Source organism: Microcaecilia unicolor, chromosome 13 (genome assembly GCF_901765095.1).
Source record: "Microcaecilia unicolor chromosome 13, aMicUni1.1, whole genome shotgun sequence".
NCBI classification, from domain to species: domain Eukaryota; kingdom Metazoa; phylum Chordata; class Amphibia; order Gymnophiona; family Siphonopidae; genus Microcaecilia; species Microcaecilia unicolor.
In genome coordinates, this window is record NC_044043.1 from 37,513,650 (window position 1) to 37,526,826 (window position 13,177).

The following is a 13,177-nucleotide window of genomic DNA, read 5'->3' on the forward strand; positions in this document are numbered from 1 at the left end:
TGCTATTTTACCACTAACTCATGCTGTTTTAGCACAGCTCCCATTTATGCATTGAGACCTAGATATTAAAAACTGGGGTTAATAGTAAAATAGCATGTCTTAATGGTAGACCGCATTGATGACTTTTCCCTCTCAGGGTAAAGTGTATTTTTGTCCCAATATTTAATTAGTGATTATTTTTGCATTTAAAGTGCCTTCTCTTCTGCAGTTTTTTTATGTTCCTTATTTTTTTTACAATTTATCATGATTCCCTAAATGTTTGAATATTGGGCACTCATCTAATCAGCTGGCTAATTATAAAGTACATGATTGAGGATCTGGACAATATTAACTTCTCTACTTTCTGTACTTTCTCCTTTTTATTTCTTTCTTTTTTTTTTTTTTGTTACATTTGTACCCCGCACTTTCCCACTCATGGCAGGCTCAATGCGGCTTACATGGGGCAATGGAGGGTTAAGTGACTTACCCAGAGTCACAAGGAGCTGCCTGTGCCTGAAGTGGGAATCGAACTCAGTTCCCCAGGACCAAAGTGTCCACCACCCTAACCACTAGGCCACTCCTCCACTGTTGCTACTATTTGAGATTCTACATGGAATGTTGCTATTCCACTAGCAACATTCCATGTAGAAGTCGGCCCTTGCAGATCACCAATGTGGCTGCGCAGGCTTCTGCTTCTGTGAGTCTGACGTCCTGCACGTACGTGCAGGACGTCAGACTCACAGAAACAGAAGCCTGCGCAGCCTTCTACGTGGAATGTTGCTAGTGGAATAGCAACATTCCATGTAGAATCTCCAATAGTATCTATTTTATTTTTGTTACATTTGTACCCCGCACTTTCCCACTCATGGCAGGCTCAATGCGGCTTACATGGGGCAATGGAGGGTTAAGTGACTTGCCCAGAGTCACAAGGAGCTGCCTGTGCCTGAAGTGGGAATCGAACTCAGTTCCCCAGGACCAAAGTGTCCACCACCCTAACCACTAGGCCACTCCTCCACTGTTGCTACTATTTGAGATTCTACATGGAATGTTGCTATTCCACTAGCAACATTCCATGTAGAAGTCGGCCCTTGCAGATCACCAATGTGGCTGCGCAGGCTTCTGCTTCTGTGAGTCTGACGTCCTGCACGTACGTGCAGGACGTCAGACTCACAGAAACAGAAGCCTGCGCAGCCTTCTACGTGGAATGTTGCTAGTGGAATAGCAACATTCCATGTAGAATCTCCAATAGTATCTATTTTATTTTTGTTACATTTGTACCCCGCACTTTCCCACTCATGGCAGGCTCAATGCGGCTTACATGGGGCAATGGAGGGTTAAGTGACTTGCCCAGAGTCACAAGGAGCTGCCTGTGCCTGAAGTGGGAATCGAACTCAGTTCCCCAGGACCAAAGTGTCCACCACCCTAACCACTAGGCCACTCCTCCACTGTTGCTACTATTTGAGATTCTACATGGAATGTTGCTATTCCACTAGCAACATTCCATGTAGAAGTCGGCCCTTGCAGATCACCAATGTGGCCGCGCAGGCTTCTGCTTCTGTGAGTCTGACGTCCTGCACGTACGTGCAGGACGTCAGACTCACAGAAACAGAAGCCTGCGCAGCCTTCTACGTGGAATGTTGCTAGTGGAATAGCAACATTCCATGTAGAATCTCCAATAGTATCTATTTTATTTTTGTTACATTTGTACCCCGCACTTTCCCACTCATGGCAGGCTCAATGCGGCTTACATGGGGCAATGGAGGGTTAAGTGACTGCCCAGAGTCACAAGGAGCTGCCTGTACCTGAAGTGGGAATCAAACTCAGTTCCTCAGTTCCCCAGGACCAAAGTCCACCACCCTAACCACTAGGCCATCTTTTACTTCTTTGGTTTTTTTTTTAAAATTTTAATGTAATATTATTGTAATTTCTGTTATTATTATACTTTAATAATACTTTCAGTACCTAAACATGGATTTTTTTTTTTTTGGGGGGGGGGGGGGAGAATTGGCCCCCATCTCCCTAAACTACACCTAGATATCTAGTTGGCCTTTTGTATCCTGCATGGCCACCTCTACAAGACCTCTTCCTTTACCCCCACTTCCCTACTCTTAAAAAGCAAATCTGTTTTTCTCTCAATGAGTCACTTTCAAACACCCTGATGAAATATTTAGTAGGTTTTCTCAAAAGCTCCTGAGTAGTTCCTCCAGCTGACGGACATAATGCAATCTTTTCTCCTAAGAGACACATAGAAATCAAGGAAAGTGCACTAACTGTAAAAACCTCTGATTTATTATATCTCCCTGCAGAACCACCATTATCACACACTGCAGAAATCTGTGGACTGGTGGGTGAAGTGGACATGATGAGGGGGTGTTGTGTGTGTATGTATATATGGGGGGGGGGTGATGGAAATCACAAATCCCTCGTTGCACATGTGTCATAAATGGGGTTTTCTCTAGTTCTGTCACTGAGGGGTTCTTTACTAAGCTGTGCAAAAAAGCGGCCTTAGCAGGGGGGTATACAGAGGGGGCAGTTCCCTTCCTCCCAGGGCACATCTAAGGACACTACAGATCTTCCTAAGAATCCCCTGGAGAACTCTTCCTCCCTGCTCTGGGCCTCTCCATTCTGTTCCCTCCCTAGGCATTTTAACTTTCTCTCTGTCTGAGGCTAGCTCTGCCTCCCTTAAGGTGGTACAATGAGGGAATACAGATAAGGAAACCTAGGCTTACTCCAGGCACTCCATCACATCAAAATGTTACAGTTTTCGGTACAGACTTTCCCCAGGAGTATAGTAATAGAACACCATAGTTAAGGCTTCTAGGTTTCAGCAATTTTTATTTCAGCTATCCTCCAAGGGGAGCTCTGAGCTGCAAGCAATGCTGACTTCTTGCAGCAACACAGTTATGCTCATGGTTGTTGCTACAAATGTCAGCAATTCTAAAAAAAAAAAAAAAAAAGTCAGTGCTACCTGGGTTCTGCAGATTGCCAAATGAAAATGTATGAAATCCAGAGGCACTGTCCATATGGTTGTAGATCATGTCTCGCTTACATACACATACACACACTGTCCTTCTCCAATACTGTTTGTCACCTATTCAAATACTCTCTCACACCCCAACTCATCTCCCTTCAACATTCCCTCAGCTCATATCTCCCCTCCTGCATTCAAATCATGTTACCTCCCTCAATTCTTCTTCACCTCACACCATACCGTATGTCTCATTACCCAGTCTCCCCCTGCTTTCTGTTGTCGTCCCTGCACACATCCCCTACAGTTATGGGTTACCACATAAAGATAGGATCGCATAAAAGTCAGTCCTATTTATTGGTTAACGTGGCTGGTTAAGTGACGAATAGTGGCACTTAACCAGCCAAGTGCAAGTCCGCCCTTGGAACATCCTCATTTTCACACTAAATGATTATTTTCAGCAGCACTAACCCGTTAAGTGCCACTGAAAATGGGAGGTTAGCTCCAAATAGGCGATTTATCGGCCAGGAGCTGTTTCTGGCTGGCTAAATCACATTGACTACCAGGCTGTATGTGTAATTTTTACACACGTGTAGTAGTTATAAAATCACCCCCATGCTGTCCCCAAAACTGCACACCTGTCCTGATGACCCTAAAAGCCATTTTCAAGAAATCCACCCATAAATATGCATGAGATGCATCTACATCTGTTGGACAACAAGTACGTGTAAATTTATCTCACACATATCCACGTTGGATAGTCTGAAAACCCGGTTGACTGTCTGGGAAGCTTTGAAATAGGTTTTTAAGAACTGTGATCTGAGAACTAAAGTCAGCTGTAAATTACTGCAGAAAACCTGCAAACACACCTCCATTAAAAGACAAAGGGAAGTCTATGTTGTATAATTTAAGTGTAATTTCTGGGACACAGGGAATGGGCTATAGCGCTTGAACGTCTGCTGTACATTATTAAGACAAATGTATGTTATCACAGTGCAATTAACATAATGACTGGGCATCCTCCTTTATTAGAAGCAATGGAGAACTAGAAGGGAGAGACGGTGCTCAACTGTTTACTATTACTATGTCATCCATGTCCTATATGTAATACCAACTGAATGTTTTCTCTTTTTACCTGATTGTTTATTATGTCATCCATGTTTTCTTTACAATACCAATTGTATCTGTATTCTGGAATGGCGTAAGCCACGACAGAAAATTGTAAGCCACACTGAGCCTGCAAATAGGTGGGAAAATGTGGGATACAAATGCAACAAATAAATAAAACTAGATCCATGCCCAAAACATCTGAAACACAGAATGTGATGCATTTAAACCTTATTCCAAGGATGTGGTTACTCCTATCCTAGAGGTGCCAAATTATCTCATTCTGGGAATAGGACTTGATATACTCTGTTTCTGTGGTTTTTGCAATTACATTCAAAGTAGTTTACGTAGCATATACAGGTACTTATTTGTACCTGGGGCAATGGAGGATTAAGTAACTTGCCCAGAGTCACAAGGAGCTGCAGTAGGAATCAAACCCAGCTCCCCAGGATCAAAGTCCACTGCACTAACCACTAGGCTACTCCTCCACTAGCAGCATTCCATGTAGAAGCCTGCCCTTGCAGATCAACAATGCAGCCGCGCAGGCTTCTTTTTCATGGACTCACAGAAACAGAAGCCTGCGCAGCTGCGTTGCTGATCTGCAAGGGCAGGCTTCTACATGGAATGTTGCTAATGGAATAGCAACATTCCATCTAGAATCTCCAATAGTAGCAACATTCCATGTAGAATCTCAAATAGAGAAAGGGAAATAGGACTTGATATACCGCCTTTCTCAGGTTTTTGCAACTACATTCAAAGTAGTTTACATAGCACATACAGGTACTTATTTGTACCTGGGGCAATGGAGGATTAAGTAACTTGGCCAGTCACAAGGAGCTACAGTGGGAATCAAACCCAGTTCCTGAGGATCAAAGTCCACTGCACTAACCACTAAGCTACTCCTCCACTCCGCACAAAATTGCAGCCCTGTAGTAAGCAGGATTTGAACCTGCGCAGGGAGACCCCCCCCCCCCAATAGATTTCAAGTCCATCACCTTAACCACTCGGTCATAACTACTTATTGTGTACCTGGGGCGATGGAGGGTTAAGTGACTTGCCCAGAGTCGCAAGGAGCTGAAGTGAGAATCAAACCTGGTTTCCCTGGTTCTCAGGACACTGTACTAAGCATTATGAGATAGACTTGCATGTAGGTCTGTCTCATGCATATTCATTGTGGAGATTCCAAAACCCTGACTGGCTGGATGTCTCCTATGGACTGGTATGAGAACCACTAGTCTAGCAGGAAAAAGTAATGCATGGTGTTAATTCACTTAAATGCACAGAAATAAGGAGTGGAGGAGTGGCCTAGTGGTTAGGGTGGTGGACTTTGGTCCTGAGGAACTGAGTTCGATTCCCACTTCAGGCACAGGCAGCTCCTTGTGACTCTGGGCAAGTCACTTAACCCTCCATTGCCCCATGTAAGCTGCATTGAGCCTGCCATGAGTGGGAAAGCGTGGGGTACAAATATAACAAAAATAAAATAGATACTATTGGAGACTCTGCATGGAATGTTGCTATTCCACTAGCAACATTCCATGTAGAAGGCTGTGCAGGCTTCTGTTTCTGTGAGTCTGACGTCCTGCACGTACATGCAGGACATCAGACTCACAGAAGCAGAAGCCTGCGCGGCCACAATGGTGATCTGCAAGGGCCGACTTCTACATGGAATGTTGGTAGTGGAATAGCAACATTCCATGTAGAATCTGAAATAGTAGCAAGAGTGGAGGAGTGGCCTAGTGGTTAGGGTGGTGGACTTTGGTCCTGAGGAACTGAGTTCAATTCCCACTTCAGGCACAGGCAGCTCCTTGTGACTCTGGGCAAGTCACTTAATCCTCCATTGCCTCATGTAAGCCGCATTGAGCCTGCCATGAGTGGGAAAGTGTGGGGTACAAATGTAACAAAAAAAATAAGGATATGGCAGTGGCGTAGGAAGGGGGGGGTGGTGGGGTGGTCCGCCCCGGGTGCACGTGCTGGGGGGGTGTCGGCGCCGCTGGTTACCTGCTTTCTTTGCCCCGGAACAGGTTACTTCCTGTTCCGGGGCAGAGAAAGCAGGGAACCAACGGAGCCGACGCAGCTCCCATAGACGATGTGCACTTGGCGGGGCGGAGCGCCAGCAGTAAAGATGCACTCCGGGGGGGGGGGGGGGGGTTGTGCGCGCCAAGGGGGGGGGGTGCGCCGTGCTGCACCCGGGGGGGGGGGGGGGGGGGTGCGCAGCGGCAACCCGCCCTGGGTGTCAGCCGACCTTGCAACGCCGCTGGGATATGGCATATAATTTCCTGCAAGAGATAGAAAGCCCAAGTCAAAAATTTTGCTCCAGCAAGCATCGGATGTAGAGGGCATTTACACGTGATTCTAGAAGAGAAACTGCTCAGCAGTTTCAAATGCTAGAAAGCAAAGGAATCTTTTTGTGACAATTCCATATTTAATCCTGGGGCACCTCTTCCTCATGGCAAGGTCTGTAAAGGTGTGTAGGCAGGCCATATTGTACCCCGTATCCTTGAGGCCATTACTGGACTGGGAGGAAGTATTCTTACAGGGCCTTGACTTGCAGATCCCACCAACACCAGACCAGAGTCAGAAAATGTTTGAGGCATGACTATAATACACCAAAAATCTTTTCTTTTAGGGACCCACATATTTTTCCCTGTTCTTTTGAGCTTTCAACTCAATCAGGCCCAACTTCCACTGGGCTATGGTACCAAAAACCTTCATTTGCAACTACCTGGCCTTTTTCTCCTGGCATTGCAGTGACAGTCCCCGATCAAAAATTCAAGCACTCTGATTTAGTTGTTCAAACATTGCTTTGCTAAAAATGCAGTATATCATAAAGGGAAAACACCAATCAGGGATTTTTCTTCGTTCAGTTCAAAGCATAAATCTCAGAAAAAAGAGCAGCAAAACTATTCCAGTAGCAGACCCCAGTTTTCTACATGCAGGTTTGAATGTGCAACTGAAGTCTAGGATCCTCTGAGGCTTCTTCTCTACTCTGTGCCAGCTAATAGGGATGGGCATTCATTTGAAAAGACAGAGAAATGTCAATGATATATCCTATGTTGTTTCATGTTGTCAGCAAACAAAAACAGTGTTTAGTGCTATTGAAGGTGTTAAAGGAAGTTTGCTGTTGATTCCGTTATTGGACTTTTGTTTCATTTACTGGACTGAGAACTGTTCTCAGTTAGGCAGGAACTGGTGCGGTTTGCCATAGCTTGATGAGGTTTACAGCGTTTTCACTATTAGAGAAGGGCCTTACGAGACTGGGAGACTGGGGGCTAGATGGCAGATGACATTTAATGTGAGCAAGTGCAAGGTGATGCATGTGGGAAAAAAGAACCCGAATTATAGCTACGTCATGCAAGCTTCCACGTTAGGAGTTATGGACCAAGAAAGGGATCTGGGTGTCGTCGTCAATAATACACTGAAACCTTCTGCTCAGTGTGCTGCTGCGGCTAGGAAAGCGAATAGAATGTTGGGTATTATCAGGAAAGGTATGGAAAACAGGTGTGAGGATGTTATAATGCCATTGTATCGCTCCATGGTGCGACCGCACCTTGAGTATTGTGTTCAATTCTGGTCGCCGCATCTCAAGAAAGATATAGTAGAACTGGAAAAGGTGCAGCGAAGGGCGACTAAAATGATAGCGGGGATGGGACGACTTCCCTATGAAGAAAGACTAAGGAGGCTAGGGCTTTTCAGCTTGGAGAAGAGACGGCTGAGGGGAGACATGATAGAGGTATATAAAATAATGAGTGGAGTGGATGTGGATATGGATGTGAAGCGTCTGTTCACACTTTCCAAAAATACTAGGACTAGGGGGCATGCGATGAAACTACAGTGTAGTAAATTTAAAACAAATCAGAGAAAAATGTTCTTCACCCAAAGCGTAATTAAACTCTGGAATTCGTTGCCAGAGAACATGGTGAAGGTGGTTAGCTTGGCAGAGTTTAAAAGAGGGTTAGACGGTTTCCTAAAGGACAAATCCATAAACCGCTACTAAATGGACTTGGGAAAAATCCACAATTCCAGGAATAACATGTATAGAATGTTTGTACGTTTGGGAAGCTTGCCAGGTGCCCTTGGCCTGGATTGGCCGCTGTCGTGGCTAGGATGCTGGGCTTGATGGACCCTTGGTCTTTTCCCAGTGTGGCATTACTTATGTACTTATATGTACTTATGATGCAGGCCTATTGGCTGACACACGGCCTGTGTTGAGTCTTGGATATCCAGTGGCGTTCCTAGGGGGGCTGACACCCGGGGCGGATCGCCGATGCGCCCCACCCCCAAGGTGCAGCGCCCCCCCCGGATGCAGCGTGGTCCCCCCCCCGGTGAAAGAACACCCCCGCAAAGGAACCCCCCCCCCCAGTGGCGTGCACCCGGGGCGGACCACAATTACCACCCCCCCCTAGGAACGCCACTGTGGATATCAATAATATTTTGACCTTCTAACATCATCTGGCCATTGTTTTCAGTCACCCTAGCTGTGCTTATGTTTGGCAAACAAAGAAGAAGAGACATGAAATGTAATTTTTTGTGTGTGTGCTTTCAAAAGCGTATGTTCTTTCTAAAAGAGTGTGCGCTCAGCGACATTGCTCCCATGATGACGAGGGGAAAAAAATGAACAACATAACGTGTCTGAAATGAGACGGGAAACTACATGAAACAAAAATTTTCTGGCTGCACATCCCTTCCTGCAAATTCTTTGTTGACCCTCTCCTTCAAGTAATCATCCTGCTGCTGCTTCTTCTCCTAGGAAACACAGTAACATAGTAATTGATAGCAGATAAAGACCTGAAGGTCCATCCAGTCTGCTCAACAGTCACACCCATTATCAAGTCATGATTACCAACAATGAACGTGACATAGAATACTTGATCACTATCTCTCTCTTTGTCATTTCTGGGACATAGACCGTAGAAATCCACCCAGCCCTGTCCTACTGAAGTTGCTGTCGAAGCCCACTCAAGCCTGTCCAAATCCGTCTTGTCATTTGTGGGACACAGATTGTAAAAGTCTGCCTGGCCCTGTCCTCATATTCCAAATTACTACTACTACTACTTATCATTTCTATAGCTCTACTAGACACACATAGCGCTGTACACTGAACATGAAGAGACAGTCCCTGCTCTACAGAGCTTACAATCTAATTAGGACAGACAAACAGGACAAATAAGAGATAAGGGAATTACTAAGGTAGGGATGATAAAATAAGGGTACTGAACAAGTGAGTAAGGGTTAGGAGTTAAAAGCAGCATCAAAAAGGTGGGTTTATAGCCTAGATTTCAAGGCGGCCAGAGATGGAGCTTGACGTACCGGCTCAGGAAGTCTATTCCAGGCATATGGTGCAGCAAGATAAAAGGAACGGAGTCTGGAGTTAGCAGTGGAGGAGAAGAGTGCAGTGCAGATAAGAGATTTACCCAGTGAACGGAGTTCCCGGGGAGGAATGTAGGGAGAGATGAGAGTGGAGAGGTACTGAGGAGCTGCAGAGTGAATGCACTTATAGGTCAATAAGAGGAGTTTGAAGTGTATGCGGAAATGGATAGGAAGCCAGTGAAGTGACTACTGGAGTTTACGCCGATGCTCCCTCCAGCCCATCCTAAACTGGTTTGCCATAAATGGGACCCAGACTGTACAAGCTTGATTTCTTCAGAGCCAGAGTCACCATCTAAGCACCGCTTGATATGCAAACACAAATGCAGCCATTTAAGTTTAGTTTTTTTATACCATTCATTTTCTAAATTATAGATTAGGTAATTAACAATTAGGTAGAATTACTGTGATATAATTCTACTATTCAAGCTCAATAACAAAACTTCCCAAACTTTCCCAAGCCCTGGGCCTTCATGGACCCCAGGGATCCACTCCCTAGTGCCTCGACATTTCCCCTTAGTCCCTAGCACACTCCAGAAAGGGTAGAAAATAAAGGATATTTTATTGAGTTTTGTTAAAATATCCTCCGCCCTGACATCTCCCCTCAGAGAGTTTTGTGAATCTCTACCTCCCACACTGATATCAGTAGTTTCAGAACTCATGGAAATTCTGAATTCATTAGTAAAAAGAAATCTACTGACTTCTTTGCAGTATAACTTTTAAAGCATAAGTATATAAGTAATGCCACACTGGGAAAAGACCAAGGGTCCATCGAGCCCAGCATCCTGTCCACGACAGCAGCCAATCCAGGCCAAGGGCACCTGGCAAGTTTCCCAAACGTACAAACATTCTACACATGTTATTCCTGGAATTGTGGATTTTTCCCAAGTCCATTTAGTAGTGGTTTATGGACTTGTCCTTTAGGAAACTGTCTAACCCCTGTTTAAACTCTGCCAAGCTAACCGCCTTCACCACGTTCTCCGGCAACGAATTCCAGAGTTTAATTATGCGTTGGGTGAAGAAAACGTTTCTCCGATTTGTTTTAAATGTACTACACTGTAGTTTCATCACATGCCCCCTAGTCCTAGTTGTATCAGAGAGATATAGGTCACAACCAGGGCTGGGATCTGATACTTTAAGACTTCATATGCAACTACCTGGGGATCTTTCCTTTGTTTTATGTACCCCTCCCCTATTGACATACCTATCAGGTGTCCTAGGCAAACCTGTAGTTTTGCCTCCCAAATTAGCTTGAAATTCCTAGCCTTTCTCCTTAGCAGTCATGATTACCCCCAATATCCTGCACAATCCTAGGCAACATACTTTGTTTTGTATATATTTCCATAAAGATGAGATTATCTATTTAAATGGGCTATTTGAAAATTGCCCACCCTCCCTGCAGCTGTAAGTACATACTGATGGTTTCTTTGTGTTTATGTGGCAGCTGAAACCTATTGTTTTGCCTTGTATGCAGCTGTTCCTTGCTGCCTCCCCAGAAGCTGCCGCCTTAGGTGACCACCTCATTTGCCTAATACTACTACTACTACTACTACTACTATTTAGCATTTCTATAGCGCTACAAGGCATACGCAGCGCTGCACAAACATAGAAGAAAGACAGTCCCTGCTCAAAGAGCTTACAATCTAATAGACAAAAATAAATAAAGTAAGCAAATCAAATCAATTAATGTGAACGGGAAGGAAGAGAGGAGGGTAGGTGGAGGCGAGTGGTTACAAGTGGTTACGAGTCAAAAGCAATGTTAAAGAGGTGGGCTTTCAGTCTAGATTTAAAGGTGGCCAAGGATGGGGCAAGACGTAGGGGCTCAGGAAGTTTATTCCAGGCGTAGGGTGCAGCGAGACAGAAGGCGCTGAGTCTGGAGTTGGCAGTAGTGGAGAAGGGAACAGATAAGAAGGATTTATCCATGGAGCGGGGTGTAGGGAAGGACAAGTGTGGAGAGATACTGGGGAGCAGCAGAGTGAGTACATTTATAGGTTAGTAGAAGAAGTTTGAACAGGATGCGAAAATGGATAGGGAGCCAGTGAAGGGTCTTGAGGAGAGGGGTAGTATGAGTAAAGCGACCCTGGCGGAAGACGAGACGGGCAGCAGAGTTTTGAACCGACTGGAGAGGGGAGAGGTGACTAAGTGGGAGGCCAGCAAGAAGCAGATTGCAGTAGTCTAAACGAGAGGTGACAAGGGTGTGGATGAGGGTTTTGGTAAAGTGCTCAGAAAGAAAGGGGCGGATTTTACGGATACCTATTCTATTGCAATGACAGTTCTTGGTCAGGGTCCATGCAACAGAGCTCCTCTAAAAATTCTGCAATCAGAGACTGAATTCAGCCACTAGGTGTCACCCTTGAGCAGTGGTCATGACTGTTCAGCTAGGGGCTGTTACCAAGACCCAGCTTGGGGATTGGGACCTTCTGCATGGGTTGGCAAGGTCTGTTTAGTTCTACACCTTTACGAGATTCTGCTTGTACCGTATGTCTGTGAAATATCCTAGTTTTTGTATTTATTGTTTAAGCCAATGGCTTTCAGCCAGGTTCTCCAGTTTCCAACCTGTTTGGCTGCAGGCCTAAGAATATTTTGCACCCATGGGCCTGCAAGCTTATTCTGAAAGGGAAATCCCCAGTGAAAGTTTCCTTTTGAAAATGCGTGACTACTAGGGAGCCTAGATACTTTAGTCACCATATACACTGCAGCTGCTTTGCGTTTGAAGGTACACATTGAGTTTTTAAAAATGAAATTTCTGCAGGTATTGTCACTTCCCCAGTCTAACTCCAGCCCTTTTCTCATGCAAGTGGGGGTGTGAGAGGGACTGTTTACGAGGATAAGCATGCATTTTGAATACTGTCTCTAATAAGCATGTATGTGACATATTCACATGCCTTAGCACTAGAACCAGGTTAATGTATGCAAACATATCTTCCTCATATGAATTTTATGAATACCAAACCAGTGTTGGGAGGGGACAGAGACAGCCAAGTGCTATTGACAGCCAATAATTTAAGCATTTCAGAGTCTCACGTGAATAGAGGATAGATGTTTCTAAATCCAGTCCATAAGAAGCCCCAAAAGGTTTGGTCCTCACTAGGGTCAGCCTGACCACTAGAAGGACACAATGTAGGGGACAGCACCAGCTGATGCTGATCTGCACTAAACTAGAATTGGGGCAGCCAGACCACAGTGCTTTGAGCACCCATGCAGCTAACCGTCTGACACATTCTGTTGCCTCTAAAACAGGAAGTTTAGAATGAGCAGGATGCTGGATGCTCAAGGCCTGCACTGGCTGTTCAGGCTCTGGTCTAAACCAAGCCCAGGTGGACGTGGAGGGGAAGTGCAGGAACAGTGAGTGCTAAGAGGGATAAGATGCAGGACATGTGAGGGATAAGGGAGAGAAGGAAGGAGATGCTGAACAATTGGGTGGGGGGAGGAAGGACGGGGGAGAGACTGGACATTTGGAGGAGAGTTAGGGAAAGGGAGAGGCTGGACATGGGGGATAAGGGAATGTGATGGTCACTTGGGAACAAGAAAGGGGACAGGCTGGAAACTTGGACTTGGGCTGATGGGGACATGGGAGTGGGGTTAGTGATAGGGAGATGCTAGACACTTGGTAGGGAAGGGGTGATGGTGGATACATTGAGGATAGGAAAGAAGTGATGGTGGACATTTAGAGGGTAGAGATGGGATGATAGTAGACACTTAAAGGTAGGGAAGGAGAGATGGTGGACACATTGGGGGTAGGAAAGGGATAATGATGGA

At 45.4% G+C, this 13,177-nt stretch overlaps 1 protein-coding gene and 1 non-coding gene across 2 annotated transcripts in view; both read right to left on the reverse strand.

The window, feature by feature from the left end:
- The window catches only part of CLIP2 (CAP-Gly domain containing linker protein 2), a 198,584-nt gene that overhangs the window by 102,733 nt on the left and 82,674 nt on the right, over window positions 1-13,177 (reverse strand).
- Window positions 4,983-5,072, reverse strand: TRNAS-UGA. Its single transcript has one exon. It is a non-coding gene; the product is annotated as a tRNA-Ser (tRNA).